We start from the raw sequence: 26,584 nt of genomic DNA, 5'->3' as shown, positions 1-26,584 counted from the left end.
CAAGTCCAGGTTTATGAATTAGCTTTGTGTTGTGACCTTGGGCAGGACTAGACTCTACCAGGACACTGTCAACTTGACACATTCAAATTAACCCAAGACAAACCCAGTTTGCACCTGCTTAGTCTATGTCATTATCACCTGTGACCCTGTTCACTCTAAAATGTGTTCCTGTTGGGAACTTTTACGGATCCTACCTAAGGCCCTAGAAGATGAGGATCATGGATCTAAACCAGTGGTTTGAAACCTGGTTGCACAATAATCACTGGGGGGAGGTTATTTAAACTCCCAATGCTCAGTCCCCACTCCCCCAAGCCGATACATCAGAATATAAGCTGAGGTGGGGCTTGACTTGGTGTTTGGTTGGCGCTTCCCAGGCGATTGTGCAGCAGAGCTCTGACCAAGTCTTGGGTTGCTCCTGTCACTCAGCATCAGCCTCGCCTTCTGCAAGGCCCAGTCACGCTCACCAGGCTAGTGAGCACCTCACCAGGGAACCAGCTCCCACTTTTGTGCAACCTCAGTAGGTCCCTGCAGTCTGTGTCCTGGCCAACCGCGAGGACTGAAGCCTAGAGATACTGTGACATAGGTTTGGAAGGGGGACCTCTGTATAATGAAGGGAGAGCCTGGCTGACTTAAATTCTTCAGAAGAATAGGAAGAGTCAGCTTCCCTGGTTTGACTGTTTCAGGCAGCTTAGGTTACGATAAGGATGTATCAGTCCCTAGCTCTCACAGTATTGGCTTCAGGCCTCCTCCTATTTAATTAACAGCATGCACATTTCCTCTCCATCCTTTGCCCTATCCCTGTCTCCCTGGTTTCCAAGAATCCCAGGGGTCTAAAGGGATCAAGCCTGTGCCAAAGCACCAGGCCAAGGAGGAAGGAGAGACTGGCCGGATTGGGAAGGTTTTCTCGAGGGGGATTGATTGAGTCAGTCCTCCCTGATGTGTTGCACCTTTGGCTGCTGTCAGATCGAGCCTGATCTGTGTGCCCCCACCCTCTCCCCTGATTCTTCAGCCCAGTGCAGTCACCATTGGCCAGAGCCCCAGGCAGAGGGTCTGTGTTTTAACAGAGATGAAGCAGAAAATCACAGAGTAATCACACTCCCCCTTGCTCCAAAGTGAGTCCTCTTGAGAGTTTTTGTTGTCTTTTTTGGAGCTGACCTCAGGTGACAACACTTCCCATAGCATTGATTATTACTGAGGTCTTCTGTTCTCCCAAGAGGCCCCAAGACCCTCATGCAAATTTGTTTACCAGAGTTGTATTTGCCAGAAGTTCAGCAGTCCCAGACGTTCCCAGCCACACACAGACCCTGGTGTCCTTATAGCAGGGCCGAGGGTTAGGGTACCGGGCCAGGCCAGGTACTGTGTGGGTCAAACTGCAAACTTTTTTACTTTCTCTCTCCCTCAGGAGAATCCAAAGCTCCACTGCCTGCGCCCCCTCAAATTTCAAGTCCCCCTACACCCCACCACCAATCCTTCTGGCCCCTGTCTCTCTGCCTGCCTCTCCTGCTAGTCTGCTCTCCAAAACCCACTTGGGCTACATGGGCGCCTCACGTACCAGGCACCATCCTATCCCAGGTAATCCCTCACTCTGGCCCTTCCCTCAACAGGATGTTCTCCCAGTAGCTGAAAGGCTGTCTGACACCCACCTCCTCAAGCTTTGTCTGAAATAGCATTTTCTCAATAAGACTTGCCCTCACAATTTTGTTTAAAATTGCAACCAGAACCCATTCTTCACTCTCTCTCCAACCTCTTGAGCCACCTCACCCTGATCTTTTTTTTTTTTTTTTAAGATTTATTTTTATTTATACAAGAGCTGGGGTACAGGCCAGAGTCGCAGGAGGGTGAGAGGATCCACCAGAGACAGAACAGGGAGCAGAACAGGGAGACAGATCGAAGGCACTGCTGAGGGAAGCAGTGGGCAAGACAGGAGAAATCTGCCTCAACTGTGGGATTCTCCCTGGCTGGCCGGGAATCCAAGCAGCGCTGTGGAGGCTGTGGACAGCTTCCCAGTGCAGTGCTTAACCCACTGAGCCACTGGGGAGGTCCAATCATCTATTTTTTGCAATTATGCTTGCACACAATTTTCTTCTGTGTATTCTTCATTGTCTTCCTCTGATAGAACATTAGCTTCCTGGGGCAGAAATGTTTCCCCCTCCTTTTGCCTGCTGATGTGTCCCTAGCTCCTAGAACAATGCCTGGTACACAGAAGGCCCTCAGCAAACAGTCACAGAGTGAATGATCTACCTTCAAACTCCTTGCAGCTAGGTGCAACTATCATGCCCATTGTACATACAGATGAGGAAACTGAAAGTCAGAAACATTAAGGGACTCAGTGGAGGTTATGGACAAGCCAAGTACTAACACCAGGCCAGCAGACTTTAGAGCTGGTGACTGAACTCAGGTCAAAGTCACAATGTAAGCAAAATGGGGCTATTTAGGTAGAGTCCAGGGAAGAAAAATTCAATTTTGTTTTGTTTTCAGAGAGAAGAAAGGATAGAAGGAATAGAGTGGAGATGAAAAGAATGTCAAAATATAACAGAGGCACCTCCATAAAAAAAGAGGGTCTCTGTTCCCTGCCCCACCTAATGAGGGGCAGAGCTGAGTGGCCAGGTAAAGCTATAAGACACTTAGAGCAGAGAGACCCATGGAGAAGAAGGGCACACTTGCTTCTTAGCTTTGGACTTGCACCAGGGACTTGGGGGACATGGAAGGAGACATGTGGAGTCGAGACATGTAGAATCTTGTGGGTGAGAGACCTATGGGGAGTTACAATGGCAACCAATATTTTGATTTGTATTTTGATTCTTCTCCTTTCATCCTAGATTCACCTGGCCCTTCTGCCCCTTTTCTATGGCTTCCTACTGGGAAGTGCCTTAACTTGTGGCAAGTTTTTGGGCCTCAGCAGCCCTACCTCAGGCCGAACCTGTTTGGGTGTTTACCCAGAAGCAGATGGCTAACCTTGGAACAGCATATGTGGGGTCCCAAGGTGTTTTATTGGAAAATTATTATCCTTTCTTCTCTTCTTTCTGTAGGCACATTAGTCTATGAAATTTCTTTTATACTTTATCTTTATGTGGTGGATGGCAGAATCCCTCCAGTGCATGCGTATTTGGGAGTCCCAGAGAGCCCCTCAATGTTCCTGCTGACAGCGAGACTTTGGTCACCTGAAACTTTAGGTGCACTGGACTTCTGTCCTTAAAAACGGATTTGGGGTACTTTACCCTCCACTATTACAGAAAAGGAGATCAGATGGGCCCTAACCCTCTGGAGACTTTGAAATGTAAACCTTGTGTAGAATGGAGATAGTGTAAGCAGAGGTCAGCTACCAGAAAACATATCAAGATGTACTGTAAGAAACCACATTACCACATGGGGGTATAACCCTATGTTATTGCTCTCCAATTTGTTTGACAAACAGGGTGTGTCCACTGATCTGGGTCACCCCCAGTCTATCTCCTCTGGGCTGACTCAGGTCTCCTCAAACCCTGGTGGGCCTCCTGGGGCTGACTAGCCTGTGACGTCAGGTGGAAGGGCTTGAGTGTCATGTCTCCCATCATTCAGCAGGCTTACTCAGGCTTGTCCATACAATAGTAGTGAAGTTCCAGGAGAGGGAGCAGAGGCTTGCAAGACTGCCTTAACTGACGCAAAGCCTGCCACATGCTACTAGCGTTGGGGGAGGCTAGCGCTGATTCACTGAACGAGAAAGTGGATCCTACCCCTTGGTAGGATTTGCTGCAAGGTAAGACACACTGTGGCCATTTTTGAAGCACAGTCTACTACAGGTTGGCTTAAGGTAACAGAAACACAAAATGTAAAACAGTAAGGCTAAGCAATGGGTAAACAATGAGGATGAAGGAATGGGTGGAAGCAAAGGATTTCTATTGCAGAAAATTAGTTTATACATTCCTTTAACAAAAATTTACAGCGAATTTCCAGTGTGGGTCAGGGACTGAGCTGGTCATGTGCTGGAAAGAGAGCTGGGGTTTCCTCCTCAGGACTTGCAGTCTAGAGCAGGAGACAAATAAGAACCCCACATTTCAACTAGTACTAAGGCATTGTGGACGATTGTGGGAACTCACAGGAGGGGTACCTAGCCAGTCAGGGATGGAGAAGGAACCAGGGGTGCTTCAGTGAATAAACCCTGAAGTAAGACTCATGGCACTAACCAAGCCAAAGAAGGTTTGAGAAGTAAGAACATTTGAGGCAGGGGAACAGCATATGTGGGGTCCCAAGGACAGGAGAGGCTGGGACTTAAAGATTCAGTGGCTGGAGTGAAGGAAGATGAGTTAAGAGAGGCAGCTGAAGATTATTTAAGAGAAGCAAAGAACTAAAACTTCACATGGAAAGATTCTGTATAAGCAATCAGACCAGATTGGTTCATTAAAAAGGCCACTTGGACTTTTTTTTTTTTTTTTTTGGGGGGGGGGTTGGGTCTGAGAATGGAGTAGATTAAGAGAAGATTCAGGAAGTCCAGGCTGTGTGAACAATCTGAACATGAAATGAGAGATGGACAAATGAAAGATATTTAAAAGGAAAAAAGGCTCCAGGATAGGTCATTGTCACAGAAGACAGAAAATTCTAGAATACTTTTGTCTGGGTTTTCTGGCTTCAACCAGATAGATGGTAGTACTTTTCACCAAGATAGAAAACACTGGCTAAAGGAAGTTGCTTTAATTGAGTACAAGATTTGATTCTAAGCTTCCCAGCAGCAAAAGCAAAGAGAAACCTAGATAAGTGACATCATCTCACTCTCCTACCAGGAAGTTAACCTGGGTGTCCTGGAAACCAAACTTCCTCATTACGTACACAAGGGGAATCTATTGAGGGGATCTCCATGGAAAGGACCATGAACCAGATATAGACAAGATCTTTGTAGTGGTATAAAAGATTCAGGAGCTTTCTTTGTAGGCTTTTCTATGTATCGATCCCAGATAAGAGCTGAGAGCAAGATATTAAATCACAGTTCTGTGGAGTCATTTGTGCAAGAAGTCAGTGTAATGGTCTCAGGGTATCTCACTTGCAAAACAGCTCTGCGCTCTTGGCAGCCAGAGAAGAGACGATACAAAGAGAAGGACCTGTGCTAATTAATACATTTTATTTTATAAACTTGAAATTAGGAGTTCGTGGCCCTAGCATGCAAAAAACTGCTCCTGGATTATTTTTTAATTATTATTATTACTTTTTTAATGCATTTATCATTATTTACATTTTTCAGACAACATTTGCTTCCCCCCACCCCCACAAATTGAGTCCCCATAGAATTTCCTTCCCTAAGGTACCCATGCACCATCACCACAGTCCCCTGTGCACCTCCCTTCCTCTCTCTGACCCCTCTCCCTCCTCCTCCCCTGCAGGATGTCTCTGATTTATAATTGTCTGTTTTTGCTTTGTTGTGTTTTGTACTGTTATTTTTTTTACACTGATGTCTTGTTTGGTTCCCCTATGTCTCTGGTTCATAGTTGTTTGTTGATTTTGATTTTCACTTTCTTATAGTTATTCTTTTTCCTGGTCCCTTATTTAAGTTTTCTAGATTCCTGCTATGAGTGAGACCATCCGGTATTTTTCTTTTTCTTTTTGGCTTATTTCGCTGAGCATGATCCCTTCCAGCGCCATCCATGTTGCTGCAAATTGCATGTGTTTATCTTTTTTGAATGCTGAGTAATATTCCATGGTATATATGTACCACATCTTCTTGATCCAGGCATCTATTTTTGGGCATTTGGGTTGTTTCCAGGTTTTACCCATTGTAAATAGTGCTGCAGGTGTTCAGGTGTACAGGTTACAGGTGCTCTTTTGAATCACTGTTTTTGTGTCCTTTGGGTAGATCCCTAGGAGTGGAACTGCCGGATCGTATGGTAGCTCCATTTTTAGTAGTCTGAGGAACTTCCAGACAGCTTTCCATAGTGTTTTGACCACCAGCAAGAAAGGATAAGAGAGTTGCTTTTTCACCACATCCTTGCCAACATTTGTTGTTGCTTGTTTTTTTTTTTTTTTTTGATATGTGCCATTCTTACTGGTGTAAGGTGGTATCTCACTGGATAATTTTAAAGGGAAAAAATATGGAAGCCCAATCCCAGCAGAACCATTAAGAGCAATTAAATAACTTAGAGCTTCATTTTCAAATAGTGAAACAATTAGAAACCATTGTGGGCTTTTAAAATTACATTTCCTCTTATTACTAAAGTAACTCAGGCTTATTATAAAAAATTGGGAAAGTTCAGAGAAGTTGAAACAGAATAAATAAAAATCACCTCTAATCTTAGTGAAAATGATCAACTACTGTTAACATGTCTTTTCTAGGCCTCCATTTAAGTAAATTAAAACAAAAAACATACAAAAAAAAATGGATCAACAGTTTTTTGTCCTTCTTTCCCACTCATATTTGCCAACAACAAACAGAAATCTTTGTTTTAAAGGAATTTAGTGTTCTAATGACCTCTCCCCTAACTGCGTATGTCTTTTGTCACTTATGCGTTTTGGTGCAGTAGCTTTGTCCTCACAGCTTCGTGAAAAAGAGAAGAGAGGTTGGTGCACTTGACTTTTTCTTGCCAAGGACTTAATTGTGTCATTTATAATAGAGATCTTGGAGCCTGCCATTTTAGCTCAGAGAGAAAGAAATATGCTAATGTGCTGTGCTTCACAGAGAGCACAAGAATAATTAGCCACCCCAAGGCCACTTCTAACAGGTCATAGCCTTGCTGCCTCCTTTCCTAGGGAAATTTCCAGGGGAAATTCTCCTGATAACTATTCCAGAGGGACACAATCTCCACTCTTCTCTCTCTTCCCTGCACTGTCATTATATAGAGTGCAAAAATGGCCAAAATACTTTATTACCTCTCCCACCAAGAGATAATTTGCTTTGATGAATAGAAGCGACAGATGTGACAATGTCAATTCTGAGTCCTGGATTTGAGGGGCTTTGTAGCTTTTATGCTTGTTGCTTCCTTCTACCAACTTGTAAATAAGCCTGGACTAGCCTGTTGAGTGATGAAAACCACATGGAAAGAGCTCCCATTCATTTCAGTCCAGGCCATTGTAAACCAGCAGCCCCAGCTGACCATGCATGAGCCTAGTAGAAATCAGTTAAGTCCATCCCACACCAGAAGAGCTGAAGTTGAAGACTTACAAAATCAAGAGCTATATATATGTATCAGTTGTTTTGAGTTAGTAAGCTGTGGGTCAGTTTGTTATGCAGAAAAAGATGATTAGTAGAGTCCCTGAGGATATCTGAAGCCGCTTTAAGCTCCCCATTGTGTAGAAGAATGTGAGTTCAAAGACTAGATTAATAAGATAAGATACACCCCCACAAAGGCAGATGCCATGTCTACTTTGACTGGTATAGCACTAGGTACATAGTAGGAGGTATCTAATGAGATTAATGACAATTATTGAATGCTTACTATGTTCCCGGCACTATGCTATAGGCTACTATATTACTTCTTAATAAACAGATTAATGCCCCCACTACCAACAAAAAAAAAAAATACAGAGAGTCACATTCTAATGCCCAGAACCTTTGATATGTCTTCAAATGTGATAAATGGAATTTTGAAGATTTGATTGAGTTAAAGAACTTGAGATGAGGAGATTATCCTGGATTATCCAGAGGCAAGGGGCCAATGTAATCTCAAGAGTCCTTAAAGTATGGAGGCAAGAGAGTCAAAGTCAGAGAAAGGAGAGGTGACTATGGAACTAGAGGTTGGAGGGAGCACCTTGAAGATAGAGGAGGGAGCCAAGAAACAAGGAATTCCAACTCTAAAAGCTAAAAAGAGCAAGAAAATAGATTTTCTCCTGAGACTGCCAGAAGGAGTGCAGCCCTGTCAATACCTGGATCTTAAATTTCAGACTCCCAGACATTATAAAAATAAATTTGTGTTGTGTTGTGTTGTGTTAAGTCACTAGATTTGTGGGAATTTGTTATAGTAGCAGGAGGAAACTCATACAGATGTAATCTTCACAGTATTATCATCACTTCCATTTCACACATGAGTTAATTGAGGCTCAGACAGGGTAAGTAATTTGCCTGTTAAGACTGGATCAAACCTGGCCTCTGAAAATGTACCCTGTAGACTTCCCAGTGGCACAGAGAAAGACCTCTGGATGTGGAGTCCAGACGGGAATCATCTCTATTTTTAAAAAAAAAAGCATAAGGATTTGGATCAAAAGATTTCAAAGTGCCTCTTCCTTTTATGATTTTTGTGACTTTTATTAAATCTGCTTATTTCAGTGCCAGACTCACAACTCAAAAGAGGACCAGACAGCACTCAGATGGGCTCAGTCATGCCCAGAGGAGTCAGAGGAAATCTCTGGAAATAGTTTAGACCATATTAAACTAGGGCTTTTGATAAAGATAAGGTTGTCAGAATTCTGGCAGACAGTACTACAGGCCCCTTTAATAGGGTGAGCACTGTGTTTGCCGCCCCACCATCCATCCATCCACCAGCTCTGTGTGTGGCGACACTTGTCTTGTTTGCAATTCACCAACTTCAGTCCCAGGATGGGCTGTGATTGGCTGAACCATTCTTTGTAATCTCATCTTCCCTGCCATGGCGATTGGTTCAGGAACATTTAGAGTGATGATTGCTGATCAATGAGTGGAGAAGGAAAAGCATGCTCCAGAATGCATGTACATGTCTGAGGCCTGTGACTGCTGTAGTGACTTTGCTACTGTGAGGAAGCCATTCAGTTTAAGGACAAAGCCAGTCCAAAAAGAAAGGCAGAACAGAGTAAACTGCAGAAAGACTGAGCCAGATCCTAGATCAACTTATTCCTGAAGTCTGGCTACCTCTGTTCCCTGTAGTGTAAGATAGTTTTGGCTGCTCTTTTAGTGTTTTAAGTAAAATTAACAGACTCCAACCAGTCATTCCTAAACTACCGATTTAAAGACAGCAGCTACAGCCACCTTTCATACAATTGAGCTTCCTGGGAGAATCATGTGACTCTTGGTCAACTCTTCCTTACACAGCTCCACGTGTCCTAAATACCTACTTTGAGTCTCACCATCTCATTTTGAAGACAACTTTTATTTTTTTTACTTTCTATCAGCATATATTTCTTTGCTTTCTGCACTAGTATGGAGATCCATTTTGTCTAGAATTTCTTCGTCATAAATCCCAGCCAGTCTAACATGTCAATCTCAGCTCAGCTTATAACACCTGCTTAGAACCTACATATTGGTGGTCTGAATCTCTGGGTCCACCCCAACCCTCTAAGGAGGACTGAAAAGTCCTGATATTCCCACTCTGTGAAGCTCTAGGTGATGAAATGGCCCCACAATAGAGGATACTACCCATCTGTCTGAACTTGAGTGAAGTGTGAAGCAGCTTCTTCTTCCTCCCTAGATGTCATCACACAGGGACTGAACTGGCCCAGATCTAGGGTGCCTGCAGGAATCAGCCTGGCACAGGGTGGGACCAGACACAGGAGAGTAGAGATCTGGGTCTGGTCCCACCTCTTCCATTAAAGCACTGTGAGATCTCAACCAGTTTGCTTACCTTGTCTGAGCTTCATTTTCCTCATCTATAAAATGGGTTTAAACTTGGTAGGAATTTTGAAACTGAGATTCATGTAGGAATTTCAGGGGGCCAGCGTTTTCTAATGAGAATGTCCATTGTTTTTATTACATTATAAAAGGAGAATGCAATTCCAAAATTTTACTAATCTTAAAAATCCTCTCCAGCATTGACAACCTGTGATTCTAGGTGAATTACTACATTGGAATCCTTCTAAGGATCACCTTCAAGTGCAAGCACACAACATGCAAATTGTGGAAGTTGAATCACCCCAAGTTCTTCAATTGTGTATAAAATTCAGAATTGTGTATAAACTCAAATTGCCTCTATGAGCCTATACAGGAATTCTTAGGCATACTTACATTGAAAACTACTGGCTTACACTGGAAGAAGAAACAAAGGGAAACTCTATATGCCAGCATTGGGGTGTCCAAACTCTTTTTCCTTTTCTACACCTCAAAATGAAAGTTTACACTGTAAAAATAAGGTTACATTTTTCCTGTGTATCCAAAGTTGCGGTGCAGCAGAGAAGCCTCTGATACAACAAGGAAGGTTCACAGGGGCACTGAGCTAGTGAGATAAGGCATGGGGGTGTCCTCGGTGGAGGGGAGACTGTGAACATAGGCATGCAGATATGGATGTTTGGGGTACAGAGGGGCTATGAAACATTCTGTGTATGTAGGGAGGCAACATGCTTCAGTTGAGGCTGAAGAGAACGGTAGAGCTGAATGTTCAAGGCTTTGGGAGCCATGTTAAGGGCTTCAACTCCAGGAAACTGGGCAAGTTTCAGCACACAGGTAGGATGTTGAATGAAGCTCCAGAGTCTGTGCTCTGAGGACTTCAGTTGTGCTGTGTCTCAGGTGTCTCAGGGACAACCTGCCTGCAGGGTCCCCCTACCTCTGCCTAAAGGATTGGCTGGAGGAAAATAAAGACTTGTTGGAGAAGTTAAGCTCATCCACTCAGGGATGACTTACTAGTTTGACAATATAGTCCTGTGGGAAATCATTGAAAACTCTCTTTATTCATGCTTGAGATGTCTATTATAGCATAAGAACACCCAAACTAAGAGCTTCCCATTAAACTTTTCATTTTTATGGCCCAGAACTTAGGAACAACTTAGGATCTTCTGACTCGAGGGCTCTTGTGAGGTTGCAGTAAGTTATCAGCTAGGGCTGCCGCCATATGAAGGGTCTCCAACAGGCTTGCTCCAGGGAGGCTGGCAGGTGGCCTCAGTTCCTCAGCTCATGGGCTCCTCCAAACAGTTGCTTGAGCACTCTCATGACTTGGCAGCTGGCTGCCCTCAGAGCGACAAGGAGAGGAGCAAGCACAGCGCATCCCGCCATTCATGGCCTATTCCCTGCCCTCTCCTCCTGCAGATCTTAGTCATAGTAAGTCAGTCAGGGTTGGCCTGAAACTTGAAACCCATCTCTTCCTTGATCTAAAGCCACAGGTCCAGGGATTTACTTAGTTCAGAGGTAGAAAACTGGCTTATAAGATCTTGGCAAGACATGGATTTCCCCAGCACGGGTGGATTGGGAGCCAAGCATAGCCAATATCATTCCACAACTGAATGGGGATGCAGGGATGATGAGGGGTGGGAACGGGCATGCGGGAGGGCACTCCACCAGCACTGAGCCCTGGGAACCCATGGTCAACATCAGGACACTTCAGTAAGGGTAGCTTAGCTCAGAGGTGCACACTTGCCCCTTCGTGAGGTACTGGGTTTATGAGCTGGCCCAGAAAGAGGTCCTTTGTTCAGCACAGTTTGGTTCCTTACTGATGCCTTCAGGAAACTTGCCAGGAGTCCGTCTGAGTTGCAGCCATTGTCTGGGCCTCTCGCCCTCTTTTTATGGGATGGTTTATGTCTGTTCCCTGGCCCTGGGGGGAGACCTACACAAGAGTTGCTAAGCAGCTGCTGGAGTCTTTTTGTTGTAAACTGGGCTGCTATTGTCTCCCTCTTTATCACCCATAAGGAGCTGTGACCCAGGTGCTTAGAAGACTGCAGACCAGTCTGCAGCGTTATTGGTCCAGAAAAGGGCAAAGGGCAAACAGCCATGGGGCGGTCTGAGGAGCAGGTGAGGGTGTTAGAGCTCCAGCATTCATAACTGCAACAAAGCCAGCCGGCACCCTGAGTGCCCACCTCCCATGCCCCCTGGAGTCACTCTGGCTCTTGAAAGTGAGGGTCTCTCGCTGCAGAACTTTCCCCATAGGTTTTCCTCAACTGTGTTTTTACCCAAACTTCAGAATCAGGGGAGCTGTTCTCCAAGAGCCCTTGCTTGGTATGGCTGGAAACCCTGGAACCTGTTCCCCCATGCACAAACATATCTCCCCTCTGCTGCTTGTCTTCAACTGAACTCCCTCTAAGGCAATTGTGACTATGATTTTGTTTTTCCGCCCTCACATTAATCATGCTCCTTATTTTAAAAAAGTTAGAAAGGGATATGGGTGGGGGGGATATTCAGCCTACACCTAAACACAATGGATTTCTAAAATATTCTTTCTAGACTTTTTTCTCTCTCTCCATCTATCTATGTATATGTGTCTTCATATGTGTGTATATAAAAATAAAATATCGACATTTTGGGTGGGATAATGCTTTGTTGTGGGACTATCCCATACATTGCATGATCCCATACATTGCATGATGTGTATACAAATCTTTATTTTCGATAACCACATGTGTTTCCATATTGCCAAATATCCCCCAAGGGGAAAAAAATCACCCTCAGTTTAAAAACAGTGATCACACACACACACACACACACAGAGAGAGAGAGAGAGAGAGAGAGAGAGAGAGAAAATCATATTGTAAATACTGCCTTATCTTTTTGTTTTAATTTACTATGCTATGAACTCTTTCCATGGTAACTATTAGATATCTATGGCATTATTTGCAATGGCTGCAGAACTATCCTTCGGTTGGACTCACATGTGAAGTAGTTTAGGTCACCAGTCCCCCATTATTGGACCTTGTATATAAAACTAAATTATACTGCATATTCTGTTTTTCAAATTTAACAACTGTGCGATATTGCCCCAATGATTCGCCCTCTCTATACCTCCACTTGCTCGCCTATAGAAAGGGGATGCTCTGAGACTGGTGCCTGTGTCCAGCACACGTCGCTCAGCAGAGGGCCGTAGCAAAGGTCAGTTCTTATGATCACTGTGTCCTAGAAGTTAAAGGACGTTAGTGGCCATCCTTCGCAAGGAGCCCACACACAATATTAAATCAGTCCCACTTGCTGAACTGTTAGGTGCTTCAAACTTCTATGGTCCTAAATGACCCAGACATTACTATCATCATTGAAGTTTCCCCTGATGTCTGGGGAAACCAGTAAAAGAGAATAAGGAACTTATTTGGACCTGGGATGCCAAAGACAGATGATTTTCTTCATGATTCAGTTTTAGAAATATTTCTAAATGTTAGCTGTCCCCCCGCCCCCCAACACACACACACACACACACACACACACAGATGCACGCTCAGTCCCTCCACTCCCCCTACCAGTTTATCTGGTCCTGTGTTTGGTACAACTGCAGGCCTGGCCTCTTGGCTAAATCCTTTTGTGTCAAGTCCAAGCTCCTTTCTTCCTGCCTAGACACCACTCCCAGGCTGTATCTAAATGCCGATGAGATTCCACTTCTCTATTTGTTTTTAAATTTGGGGTATGCAATAGTTGGTGGACACAACTAGTGTGTGCATGTGAAAAATGTACAGCAATAACAAAGCGAGCACCTCTGAACCTACCACCCAGGCCAAGAAACAGAACAGACACAGAAGCGCCCACGCCTGTCTCCTGCAGGGAGATCCCAGGAATGGGCGGGGTGGACCCTGGGAACAGCAGTCAGCTCACTAGATGAGGCCTAGCCTGCTGCTCTGTGCCCCAGAGCAGGGTAGTTAACTCTGAGAACTTTGATTCCCTGTCTTTGAAATGGAAGATGGTCGTGCAGATTAAACGAGATGCCTCTTTTGATAAGCCCTGGTCTGATGTCTGGCACCAACTAGGTGTCAAAGCACAAGTTGATTATGGTGGAGAGTTTCTGGACAGGAATTCAGGACTGTGCTAGCCTGCTCTGCCTTCCTTTGCTCTGTGATTCCAGCAGGAAAAGCCTGGCCTCCGTTTCCTTCTGCAGGAAGAGGGTAGACTCACTAAAAACTCTCAAACTTCCTTTCTTTCCAGCTCTTGCCCTTTGTAATTCTACTACTTATTCAGCCAAGGAAAATGGGTTATGATGAAGCAAAACTGAATCTGAGGACTCAAGAAATAGCGCCCTTGCTGGACCCTAGAAAAAGGTCATGTCACTGGCCCAAGCTCACAGGGTCACAAGGTTAAAAATAATAGCATTTTAAGTCCTTATTCAGGAAATTTGGGTTTAAAAGTTGTGCATAGATCATTTTAACTCCCTCTGAAGACAACCCTACCTAGTTGCTAATGTGTACCTGAATCGCGTAGGGATTTAGTTAAAATGCGTATTCTGATTTGGAGATCCAGGGCAGGGCCTGAGCATCTGCATTTCCCACCATCCCAAGATGATGCTCACGTGGCAAAGCCACAGCAGCACCCCTGGGGCCCCTGAAAAGGAGTCTTTAAACTCGGTTTTCACTGAGCGTAAACTTCATTTGTGGATATCTGCCTTCCCTTGGCTACCTGCAAAGGCCAGGTGAAGAAGATAAGATGGCTTGGTGAGGCACACATGGGTGGCAAAAACTGAAAAACAGAAATATCGAGTACAGAGACCTAAAGTACAGAAGCTTCAAGCCTGACATCTCCTGGCCTGGCTCCTGCCCACCCCAGCACCCAGCACTCTGCTGCCAGTCTGCGAGTGCAGGGAAGACTTCCCAGGCCACAGACCACCCAAAGATTTTGCCCACCATGAGCTCTGCTCCCAGATCCAGATTGCTCCCGAGCCCCATCTGCCCCCACGCGACAGCAAGGCAAACTTTCCAGCCAGGTGAGGTTGGAATATGATCCTTTCTTCCCTGCTTTTTTATATTAAGTCTTTACATCCTCCATGCCTCCCCTCTTCAGGCAGTTCACAGTAGGTGTTTGGAACCTTGTAATAATGGGCAGACTTTTAGCTGGGTTCCATCATTCACTTGTTTGGGCTCACCTCCCTACCCCTCTCCAGAATGTAAAAACCTGAAGGGATTTTGCCTGGGTTTTCTGAGTCCACCTCAGACCACCTGAGTGATTACACACGTGGGAATCAATGTGCAAGTGGGTGGGCATGTGATCCCCTGCCCCCACCCACTTCCTCTCCCCTTGCACCCTGATATTTTGTACCCTCTGGGTCTTCTGAGGGCTGTTGGTTTCTCAGTGTTGGAGTTCAGAGGGTGAGCATTTGTATCCTTCAGGAGGACAGAATTATTTTTCTCCTGTAGTTCTCTGATCTTGTACAGACCCCTATCCTTGTTTATCAGCCGCTCATTAGCTAGAAGATTTCTACTCTCTCGTGCCTCTGGACTTAATTGCCTGTCTTCAAATTGCCTGCTGGCTTTGGGGGACAAATAATAATTGCCTGCTGGCTTTGGGGGACAAATAACTCCAGGAGTAGTAGAGGTCTGCCAGTTATCAGAAAACAATGCTGTGGATCCAGTGATGACTTCTATTTGTTCCCAGGCATCTTGTTTTACTCTAAATTTCTACAACACACCTCTTCTTCATCCCAGACCTAAATTCCTTCTAGTCCCAAGGAGAAGGACACGTAGAAATCTGCACATAGAGATCTCCCTGCAGCAGGGGCCAACACATCCCTGCAAAATTCTAGCTCTTCGCAACATTCAGTCCTGATTATTGCTCTAAATCATGATGATAATGCATGTATGTTTAAAGTATGGCTATTATTATAACATCCAACAAAAAAAAGAAAAATAAGGGCTCCACACACTAAATCAAAAAGGAAATGTTTCCTATTGACAAGAAGTTTTCCCCACTGCCAGTGTTTACTTTTCTCAGATTTTTATTAAATCTCTGCTTTGTACCTCTCCCTGATGAGGACAAGGACTTGCCACTGGAGCTCACAGTTGCTTTTTAAACATACATCTTCACAAGATGTGCTGTAAAATCTCCATCACAACATAAGATGTATTTTAGCTACCACCAGGGACTCTGCTTTATCCTCTTAGCTATGTCCATCAAGTCTGGAAGGGAGTTTACAATGTGGACCAGTATCAGAAAGGAAGTCTTACTGTTTAGATGTGTGTATGGAGAGCCTAGAGGAAGAACAAAACACTGTTTAAAATTACCAGCAAGTTATTCTTTGGTGCACATAAAAAGGCATTGGGGGCCTCTCTGGTGGCTTCAGGGTTAAGTCTCAGCGCTGTCACCTATAAGGCCTGGGCCTGAGTTTGATCCCAGCCAGGGAACTGACCCACATGGCACAGCAGACCTCTCCTGACTCGTCCGCTGCTCCCCTCAGCAGTGTATTTCAGTAGATCTACCTGTTCTGTTCCCCACTCTGTCTCTGGTGAATCTCCTCACCCCCCACACCTCTGGCCTACACCCCTGTTCTTTTACACAAGAAAAAAGGGGGCCTCAAAGACCCATTATTGCTCTGGGCTCCTGGATCCCTTCCACCTTCCTTCCACTCCTAGTTCTGCCAAGGTCCCTACATTAGTCTTCCCTTTTCTGCTCCCTTTAGCATCTGTCCTTTAGGTGCCCAAGAGGAAAACAGTCAAGCAAGACAAATGCACCCTTCTTTTACAAAACTGTGGTGTGTTATGTACACGTAGACTCTGGAGTATTCTTTAATGGGAATTGCATTGTTACTGAGCATTGGGCTCTCTGTCTGATGCACACAGAGACTGATTTCCAGAACATCAGGTTTTGAGAATGAAAGAAGCTTTATTGTAAATCATTTGGCAAGTAGGCAGGAGGTAATGCAAATCTATCTCCCCAGTTAAGAAAGGAAATGAGGTTATATAGATTTGGGGACAGAAGTTGTGAACAAAGGAATTAAATTTTATTGGTTTAGAACTAGCCTAAGGGCAATGAAATGTGGAGTTAGCTGAAGTTCATTGACTAGTTACAGGACAGTCCATCCATGGAGAAGTAGGAAGAGATAACTGGAGTTTTTCTAATTTCTGTTGTGTACCCCTCACCTCTGAGCAACCTTCTTCCATGTGTCTGTGTCTCCTGACTCCAGTTGGCCTACAAGTGCCACTCCAGATTAGTTGCTTGGCCTGTCAGATAAGGTGCATCTGTGAACACAAGAGAAAGTTTGTTTTTTTTTTTTTCCTTATTGTGCTCTAGGGCCTGAGAGCAATTTAACCACTGAACCCTGGTTCCAGCATAGCGTACAAAAGGAACAGGTGGGAATGAAAGCTTCCTCTTGCCTTTGTACTGCTGATGTCACTTCTGCAATAATTGATGCATCGTGATGCCAGGTGGTGGGGCATCCTGGAACAGAGGCAGCTTGCCCCAAGGAACTGGGGACAGGAATGACTTACTTCAAACCAGCCCTGATGGAAGGAGGCGAGAATACATAGGAGAACATAGTCTGATAGGTACATGAATGAGCAAGGCTACAGTGGGAAATACCTCCCACTGACATGCACTTCAAGGTAAACTGCAGATGCATTTCTAAGAATTCTAGGTTCTTACAAATGCAAGTATCCGGTGAAAATAAAGGGTGTCATCATTGCTGGCCAGTTAGACGTTGGGTTATATCTTTTCATTTTGACTCCTTTGAGTGTGGCGCAACAACTTCAAGCCTCAGTCAGTGATCACTGCTTTCCATGTAAATCTTCAAGTCTGAAAAGGACTTCAGTGAACTCAGGCAACTCACAAATGGCAACAGGACCATCACAGGCATGTGTGTCCTGCACAGTCACACAGGGTTCTGCTCTTACAAAGCTCCATGCTTGGTTTAATGATCTCATTTGAAATTCATAATAATTTATGAACAAGGGGCCTACATTTTCAGTATGTCCTGTGCCTAGCAAATTATGTAGCCAGTGTTGAATACCAAGAATTGTCACTGGATTTCTCAGACAGTGCTTTTCAGTTATGCTTTCTTTTTCTTCCAATTAAAACAAATTCTGGTAGTGACAAGACCAGCAAAGCTTAGGAACTGTCTCCTAGCTCCATGCATGCTTGGCCCAGAGGGAAGAGTCTCCTTTCCTTATTGTAGGGCAACCTGGGTAAAGAGTTGGGGATAGGAAGGAGTTGGGAGCCCTACAATGTCTACTAGTCAGGAACACATTTCCCTCTGCCAGTAGCACATGACTAAAACTTCACCAAGGTATCATGGGGCATCCATTCTATTCTGTTAATTTGGCCTAAATTTAAAGACTATTCACTGTGTCCAGAGGGCACCGTTTAGGACCAGTGAAGGAAGGGACCAGCATGTAAAGATACATTGTCCTATAGCCATCAAGAGCATTATTGGGACAAATGGGGAAATCTGAGCATGGTCTATTTACTAGATAATATTGTTGTATCTGTGTTAAGTTTCTTGGGTGTGATCATGGAGTTTCTGGTTATGTAGCATATGGTAGACATATGCTAAGGATTCATGAAGTCTGCAACTTACTTTCAGATGGTTCAGAAAAAAAAGTATTTATTTATACATTTACATATTTATTTATATAAAATATATCAGTTTTGTAAGAGAAAGGCATGTTTGCCTTATAAATGTTTCCCACTGAAGAACCTAAATTTATGTGTTTGTTCTGAATATATTATAAAATATAATAAAATTATAATATAACATTTATATATATTGAGCAAGATTGCGAAATAGAGGGAAAGAAGAAGAGATAAAACAATGTAGGAAAATGTTATCAATTAGTGACACTAGCTGAAAGTGTATATATGGTTCCATTTCCCTTTGGTTTGAAATTTTTCTAAATAAAACACTGGGAGGGGGTGTACACTCTATCCTGGTGAGATTGTTGTCACTGGGAAGCAAGATGTTTTGTCTTAATTTGGGTTTCCCAGAAGCAGATCCTGAGAAAAGACAAGTGCAGATCCTGGTTTATTGGGGGCAAGGGGGAGTGACCCTGGGAAATGCTAGAGGGGAAGTGAGAGGAGAGGTGGCCAGTGAAGACAGCATCACTAAGCCAGCTCACTCTCTCCCAATGGGGAACTTGAGTCATGCAGAACATCCCAGAAGGGACCTGGGGTATTTCTACATCAGCGCAGTCACAGGATGGAGCTGCTCCCATGGGGTGTTCAGGGGAGGCTGTGGCAGCCAGAGAAAGGCTGTGGGACTGACACAGGCCTGGTAAGGCCTGGTATCACCTCTGCCATCATCAGTCCATTCTATCATTCCCAGTTCCTACCTTGGGATCCCCCTGGGCTGGCCCTGTGCTAGGTGTAGGAAGCATTACTCATAAAGACAGACACAGCTTCTGTCCCACATGGGAATGAAAGCAAGTGGAGGAAACAAATTACAAACAAAAGCCAGGTATACAAGAACTTAGAACAGTGGAGAATTATAACTCGTCATACATCTGGTTATCATGCCTTGCTGTCGGCCATGACTCCAGTCAAGGGAATGCAGGAATAAAACAGGAGTTGAGGCTTTCTGCAGCTCATGGGCTTTTTTTTAGGGAAAAATTTTAATTAAAGTCCTCACTGCTCCAAATAGGTGCTGAGCCATTGAAATCCAGAGGCTGAGGCCCTTAGAGAACAGGCCCATTACTTAGGTGTAGTTACAGAAGACCCCCTCCCTCTCCACTAACCCCACTGGCCTCAGGGCCAGTTGCCTGCCAACTGACTGGGAGGAACGTCCTGCAATGAGCTGAATTTGCTCCTGAAATTGGAGTGGGAGAATGTGCTCATTCTCTGAGCTCTTCTTTGTGGCACCTGTTGTGCCCTGATACCCCAGAGAGAAGAGAGGCACCCAGGACCCACTGAGTGGGCCTCCCTTTCTGTCCAATGCCCAAATGCTGCCCCATCAGCACATAAAGATAGAGACATGGCAAAATGTCTGTTTCTTCTTTTTTTAAGATTTATTTTTATTTATGCATACAAGAGCTGGGGTATAGGCCAGAGGTGCGAGGGGTGAGAGGATTCATCAGAGACAGAGTGGAGAGCATAACAGGCAGACTGGCTGAAACACACTGCTGAGGAGAGCTGGGGCGAGACAGAAAAGGTCTGCTGCACCATGTGGGTCACCTCCCTGGCAGGGGATTGTACTCGTGCTGCAGTAGTTGCAGATAGCATCATAATGCTGACGCTTAACCCCTTGAGCCACCAGGGAGGCCCCTGCTTCAATTTTCTACCAACACCAAATGAATTATCTGTACAAGATGCATCGTTTACATTGCCAGCAGAAGGTTGTGTGAGTTCAGCATCATACACATCGCTTTTCAGCATCCATCAGGAAGTAAAGGCAGATAAGCATGTGGCACGTGCCAGTCACCACATCAAACCCTGGGCTTTGGGCAGTCACTGCAGTTGTTCAAAAAACCCAAGAGACAGGAGTTACCGCTTTGAGGTTTGCAAACCTATTGTTCTGAGCCGGGCTTTTCCATGTAGTGTGGCGTGAATACTTTTCTTTCAGTCAAGTCTTTGTTTTCTGAAATTTGTTTGAGGTGGGGGAAACTACTGTTTTTAATAGAAGTTCGAGGTAAGTTACCTGCCTGGCACATGGAAGTTTCTGAAAGGTTCCAGGCTGGTGCCAGAGGAAGCAGCCTGGATGGGGGCTCAATGCTGCCCTTCACTGAGCAGCTGTGGGGAGCCCACGTCCAACATTATTTGGCTCAAAAACACAATGTCTGGCCTAGCATCTCCTGGGAGTCCCCTGCTTACAAAGTTGGTGCTGGACCCAGCGCCTCCAGCCTATGTAGCAGCCTCCACTAGCCTTGACAGTGGCTTCAGGGAGTCTCCTAAAAGAAACATCGGCTTGTAGGGGATTCTCTGAGTACCCCAGGATGAAGCCCTCACTCCTTAGCATGGCCTTCAAGTCATCTACCTTCCACCTGTGCTGGAACCCCCAGTCTGCCCTGCCCCCCTCAGCAAATCCAGATCTTCCTGGAGTGCAGCAGGGGCTGCATGTACTGGCCCCTCTAGCTGGAAAGGACTTTTCCCTGCCAGTTCCTCTCACCTCCCAGACCCCTCTTTTTAAGGCCCCAAGTTTTCCTACTCCTCTTAAACATGCCTTAGTGCCATCTCCTCCAGCTGACCTTCGCTGACACTTTACAGTGGGATGAGCTGCGCCTCCTACCCATCCCTGCTACCCTCACAGCCTCACCTCACTAGAAGGATTTGCTGACTTCCAGGACCAGTTTTTGACTAATGGCTACTTGTCCTGTCCTTTACTGGAGATGCTTCCGAGCCCTGGTGAGGGACACAGGCTCCACCGACACCGCAGCATAAATGTGGAGTCAATGAATGACTGTGTCAGGCGTTCAGTGCACCCCTGAATGGGGTCCTATATCAGAGCTGCCTGAAGCTGGTTATAGTTTTCAACAAATTTAGTGTAGAAACTGAGAGTAAGGGCTTAGAGACCTTTATAACAATTTAACTGAGTACTTTTATACCAGCTCAATCTGATAATAAAAATACTGGACTTGTATCTTATATGCCTTTTAAAATATTTTTATTTTTCTATTAGTTTATTTTTTATTTTATAAAAACATTAGTCTGTATTGAATTATAAATCTTAAAAAAAAAACCCAAAACCTAGCTAACTCGAGAAGCACTGTGTTATACTCTTCCCGGAGTAACGACATAGACATGGGGGATTCACGCGGGGGGTGGTTTTGGGGTGAGGACAAGAGGAAAGGAAGGATTAGAAGCTGAGCCTGGGTGAATGTGCATTTGCAGGTAAGACTGTTCCGTATGATGTCATCAAAAACGATTCTCTGAATCAAACAACACAAACACCAAACAGCCCATAGAACAGACTTCTGAAGCCTGAGCCCAAGGCGAGAATAAATTGCGGCTATTAGGATCATCCTATTCACTTAACTGACCCAGACAGCCCCGTGTTAAGGGGCCTGCACCATCAAAATGTGTCCCTCTCACCCACACCAGAGACATGATTTTTAAATTTGTTTCCTCACTTTCCCCAAATCTGGCTTCCATTAGAGAACTATTTTCCAAATTAACCTCTGTGCCCTCGCCAGTAAAGAATGCGAGAGCTTTCCACCAAGTATTTCCCCCTGTTTCAAACATGCCACATGTGTTTAAAAAGAGGCAGTGATTTCCAGGCTAGAAGTGGTACTGAAGGCATCTTTTCGGCAACTGCTCTTTGAAAATCTGCAGGAAGTTTTTTTTCTTTTAATGAGAGGCACCCCTTTGCTCGCCAAGTGGTCTCCCACGCAGCCATTCTGAGGCAAATATTTAATGGAAGCACTTTAAATCACCTTCCAAATGCTGAGCCTGTGAAAAAATGATGTCCGGGGAGCCAGCAGGCTATTTGGTGGGGGACCAAGGTAACGATTGAACTTTATCTGTGTTCGTGAGGAGAGATCAAATAAGTCACTGGTGGGCCAGCAACCCTGAGTTATCATTCTCCACGGTTGTTAAGAAAAAGGTCAGAACACAGGGTGGTGATCGTGCATCTGAGGCACACAACCAGGCTCCAAGAGATGGTTTTCTTAGCCAGAATCACACACATTGGGTTATTCTTTGAAGTTAGAACTAAATACATGTTAGAGGAAAACTTCATCTAAGTAATGTTACCTCACTGAAAAATTGCTTTTAAAAGCTTAGGATCCAAAGTGTAATTCTAGAAACTGTGAACCAAGTTCCCAAACTAGGCATTTGGGTGATTGGATAGAGACAGGGAATTTGGGATCAGGAGCACTCCTTTGAGGTAGGAACTTCAGGTTGAAATTCCCTTTGCTATATTCACGTTCCTCTTGATTGATTTCACTTGATTTGGTCAATGAGATGATAGCAATTGTGACCTAAATAGAGATTTGAAAATTGCTTTCTCCTTAATAGGTGTCGGAAGCTGGAGTACCGGGGGAAGCAGCAGTCCAGACCATCTCGCTGGAGGATGAGCGGCCCACAGAGCAGAGAGCAGCCATCCCCACTGAGGCCCTGAAAGACCAACTGGGCTGCTGAGTGCTGACATGTAGGGGAGGTCTGGGTAGCCTCCAGCCATGCCAACCCAGGCAAGATAACCACTCAAGGGACCCACAGAACCCTAAAAAATAACAACTCTTTGTTGTTTTAAGCCCATAAGGTGGGTTTGCCACATGGCAAAAGCCAACGGATATGCATGCATCCACTCACTCACTCATTCATTCATTCATTCATCCACTCCTTTGTTCATGTAATAAACTTGTCCTGAGTACCTTCTATTGCATCACTGGGCTGAGCATAATGTCAGGTAAGCCTTGGCAGGGGCCCCCTGAAGTCAAGGAGGTAGTTAATTTGTCTCTGTACCCCAGGTTTACTACAGTCTGGGATATAACAGGTACTCAAAAACTTTGTCTTCTAAATACATGATTTGGAATCGATCCCAAGGGAAGAATTATACTCTCAAACTTTAGACGTGCATACTGCCTGACTCAGCAATTATACTTCTGAGAATTTAATTTAAGGGAATATTTCCAGGATGTGTGCAAAAATTTAATTATAAGAATGTCCTCTCATAGCCTTATTTACAGTGACTTTGCCTGATTTTGTTGAAAGCCCATTTGTTGTGCTTGACAGCAGTTTTGTCTCTGTGACAATTTGGTCGAAAAGAATGGTACCAGTCATGGGGATGGGTATTTTTGATACACAATGGGGTTGCTTTATGATCTTTTTATATTTCTAGATACAGAATATTTAAATATTTCCAGAAATGTTAGTTTTATTTTCCCCCTACTTTTCAATTTTCTTATTCTCTTTCAGTCAGTTAAGCATGCCTCTGGGCTGCTAAAATAAGAAGCAGAAGACACATTTTATGTGAATTAGGAAAATGGTTAAATCAGCGCAAACATAAAAATGGATGATAAGTTCTAGTAATTTGGTAGAGGTATGGGAGTTATCTATGCCTCTGTGTACATCAAGAGTATCAGGGTTCTCCAGAGAGATGAGACTGAGAGAGAGATTTGTAGGAACTTCCTAGTCCAAAATGTGTAGGGCAGCCTAGAAACTGAGGCAAGATTTCTATGTTTCAGGTTAGAAGCAAAATTCCTTCTTCTCTAGGAAATCTCAGTTTTTGCTCTTAAGGTCTTCAACTGATTGGATAAGCCTCCTCCTACCCCCCCCCAAAATTATTAAGGGTGATCTCCCTTACTTCACATCACCATTGATGTGAATCAGCTTTGAAACACCTTTGCAACAACATCTAGACAATTGTTTCAGAAATGCCTGTGCACCATAACCTGAGTTAACTCGTAAAACATAACCCTCATTCTAATGATTTAAGTTAAGAAATTCTTAAGAAAAGGAAATCAGGTTACAAATAAGAATAATTTATATTACCTGCAAGGTGTATTCATTTCATCTGAAACATTCCAGTCATGACAGGTTAACTGGAACACTTAACATTTTACTATTTTTGTGAATTGCAGCTTTTTAAACTTCCCATTATAGATTCTTTTCTTTTTTTAGTTTTTTACTTCTGCTTTTACCTTCAGAAATGTTTGACATTTTAATTTCTGAAAATGACCCAATAATAAATAGTGAATGAATGAGTTAAGAAAAAAGAAAACAATTTAGTCATATTTTTAAAGATATGAAGAAAAAAGGGAGGAAAGGTGTTCACAAATATGTGAACAATGGTTAACTCCTGCAGATTATTGTTGGTCTTGCTCCTTTCTTCTTGTCTGTCTTTTCTGTTTTGCCTATAAAGAAAAGACTTTGCTATTACGAAGAAAATAAGAAAAATAAAGAAAACCTTGCCCATGACTTTTAGCCAAAGACCATCAGGAACACACCGTTAGTGAGCAAGTTGGGTTTCCTTCTGTTTCAAGGAGGGAAAAGGCACACCATGGGTGCGGAGAAGAATCTAGTCTAGGATTTAGGGTCAGCTGGGTAAGTTCAAGGTGGCTGTCACGAAGCAGGCTCACTCTAGATTGGGTGCCATCAGAAAGCAAGGTACTCTATAATCGGCATCACAATAATTCTCACCTGTATAGAAGGCAGACAAACTAATGGATAAAGCAGCAGTCATTCACTTTAGCCCAGAGAGGAGGAGATGTCTGGTATTTTGTGTGTTGTGCAGTGACCAGGTACTGTTGCTCACTTTGTCATGCTCCCACAGTGACCTTGTCTGAGGCTGATGTTCTAAGGTGGTGCCTAACTGAGAGGAGAATCTGGCCTGCCTGTGCATGTCATACCAGTTGTCAGAGGTGATTTTCTCCATTTCAATGTGGATAAGAATAGAAACTCTGTACCCAAAAAAAAAAAAAAAAAAAACCAAAGAAAAAAAGGGGTTTTTTTAGTATAGGATTCTTTTCTGTTTATTTAGTCACATTTTCCTGAAAGTTTTTACTTTGTAAATTGACCCAAGGTTAACTTTCAATCAGTAGTGCACATGATAAATTTTGAGTGCTCTATACAAGGCATGTAATGTTCAACACTTGTATTGTTTGCATGTTTTAGGAGCTAGTTGCTTAGATTGTTTCCTTCTTGATCCAATCCCCCAAAAAAGCATCATTGAATGGAAATATGGGGACCTTTAAGAGGAGAAAAATAGAAAAAAAAATATTTACCCCCTCCAAAAAAAGATGGTATTGTGCATAAAAAGTTGCAAAATCATTCCAGACAAAATTTCTCCTTGGCACACAAAAATCTCCTCTTTGTATAAGTGTGGTGACTAAAAAGTTTTCATTTTCAACAAATTCAACGTCCTAACCACACTGACAGCTTAATCAATTTGCTTTTCACCAAATTACTGTTAACCAAATTGTCTGCTCTGATGTGTAAAACATTGGAAATCACAGTAAAACATTGGAAATCACCTAAACATCCAACAAGGTTCATAAAGAAAACTAAATAAATCATAGTTTGTCAATACGTGACTGTCATGCATTCATTCAAAGAAATAAATGTCCATTAATTTCTAGAGGAGTAAATAAATTCTTGTAAACATTGAAGAAAAGTGCTACATATACAAATAGCCCAGGTTAATTAACCATGGGGCAAACCCTAAGAATGTTACCAGTAGAGACAGAGTCTTTGTTCTTAAAAACCACCCACATTTCCACTGTTTGTTCAGTTCATAGAATATAATATTTCCTAAATGGGCTTTGCTGGCTGTTTCAGAACCTAAGTATCAAGTGAAGAGCAAATCCAGTGAACTCTGAAATGAAGATGTGATTCTAAGGATCTGAGCCATTGGGTGGAGTCTCGAATTTGAAAAGTCTGAAATGTCAGTTCATGATGACCTTGGAACACCCCAGAGGATTTTACTATCTACCTCACAGTGCCTGCCTTCTCCTGAACTTTGATTTGAAAAACATTATTGAATTTCTTAAAAAGCAATCAATTTTTTTTTTAACCGAGGTATCATTAACATACAATAAACTGCACATTTGACGAGTTTTGATATAGTCATACTGCCCTGGAACTAAAACCACAGTCATGATATCCATTCACTCCCAAATTTTCCTCATGCCCATTTCTTTCTTTCATTCCTTCCCTTCAGGCAACCACTCACTTGTTTTCTGTCACTATAGATTAGTTTGCATTTTCTAGTTGTATTAGTCAATGACAGACCAAAAAAAAAAAAAAAAAAGATCCCTAATCTAGCCTCCATGAGTAGGAGGCTATTCCATTTAGGTTTGTATAAGTAAGCTCTGATGGCCACACAATGTCAAAACCACCTGACAATGCATTTCTCAGAATATATTCCAGTCATTAGGTGCCACATGACTGTATACTGTTGCCAGAGTCAGTAATTCACTCCTTTTTATTGCTCAGTAATATTCCACTGTATGGATGGACCACGTTTCGTTTATGTATTCACAATGGGGTTGTGAATGGACACTTGGATTGTTTCCAGTTTGGAACTACTAGAAATAAAGCTGCTATGAACATCTGTGCACGGGGCATTGTACATACACACAGTTTCTTTTCTTGAGGGTGAATATCTGGAATTGGAATGGCTAAATTATAAGTTAAGTGCGTTTAGGTTAAGAAACTGCCAAACTGCTCTTCAATGTGGCTGTATCATTT

This window comes from Talpa europaea, assembly GCF_964194135.1.
Source record: "Talpa europaea genome assembly, chromosome: 11".
NCBI lineage: Eukaryota > Metazoa > Chordata > Mammalia > Eulipotyphla > Talpidae > Talpa > Talpa europaea.
This window is presented reverse-complemented; position numbering follows the sequence as displayed.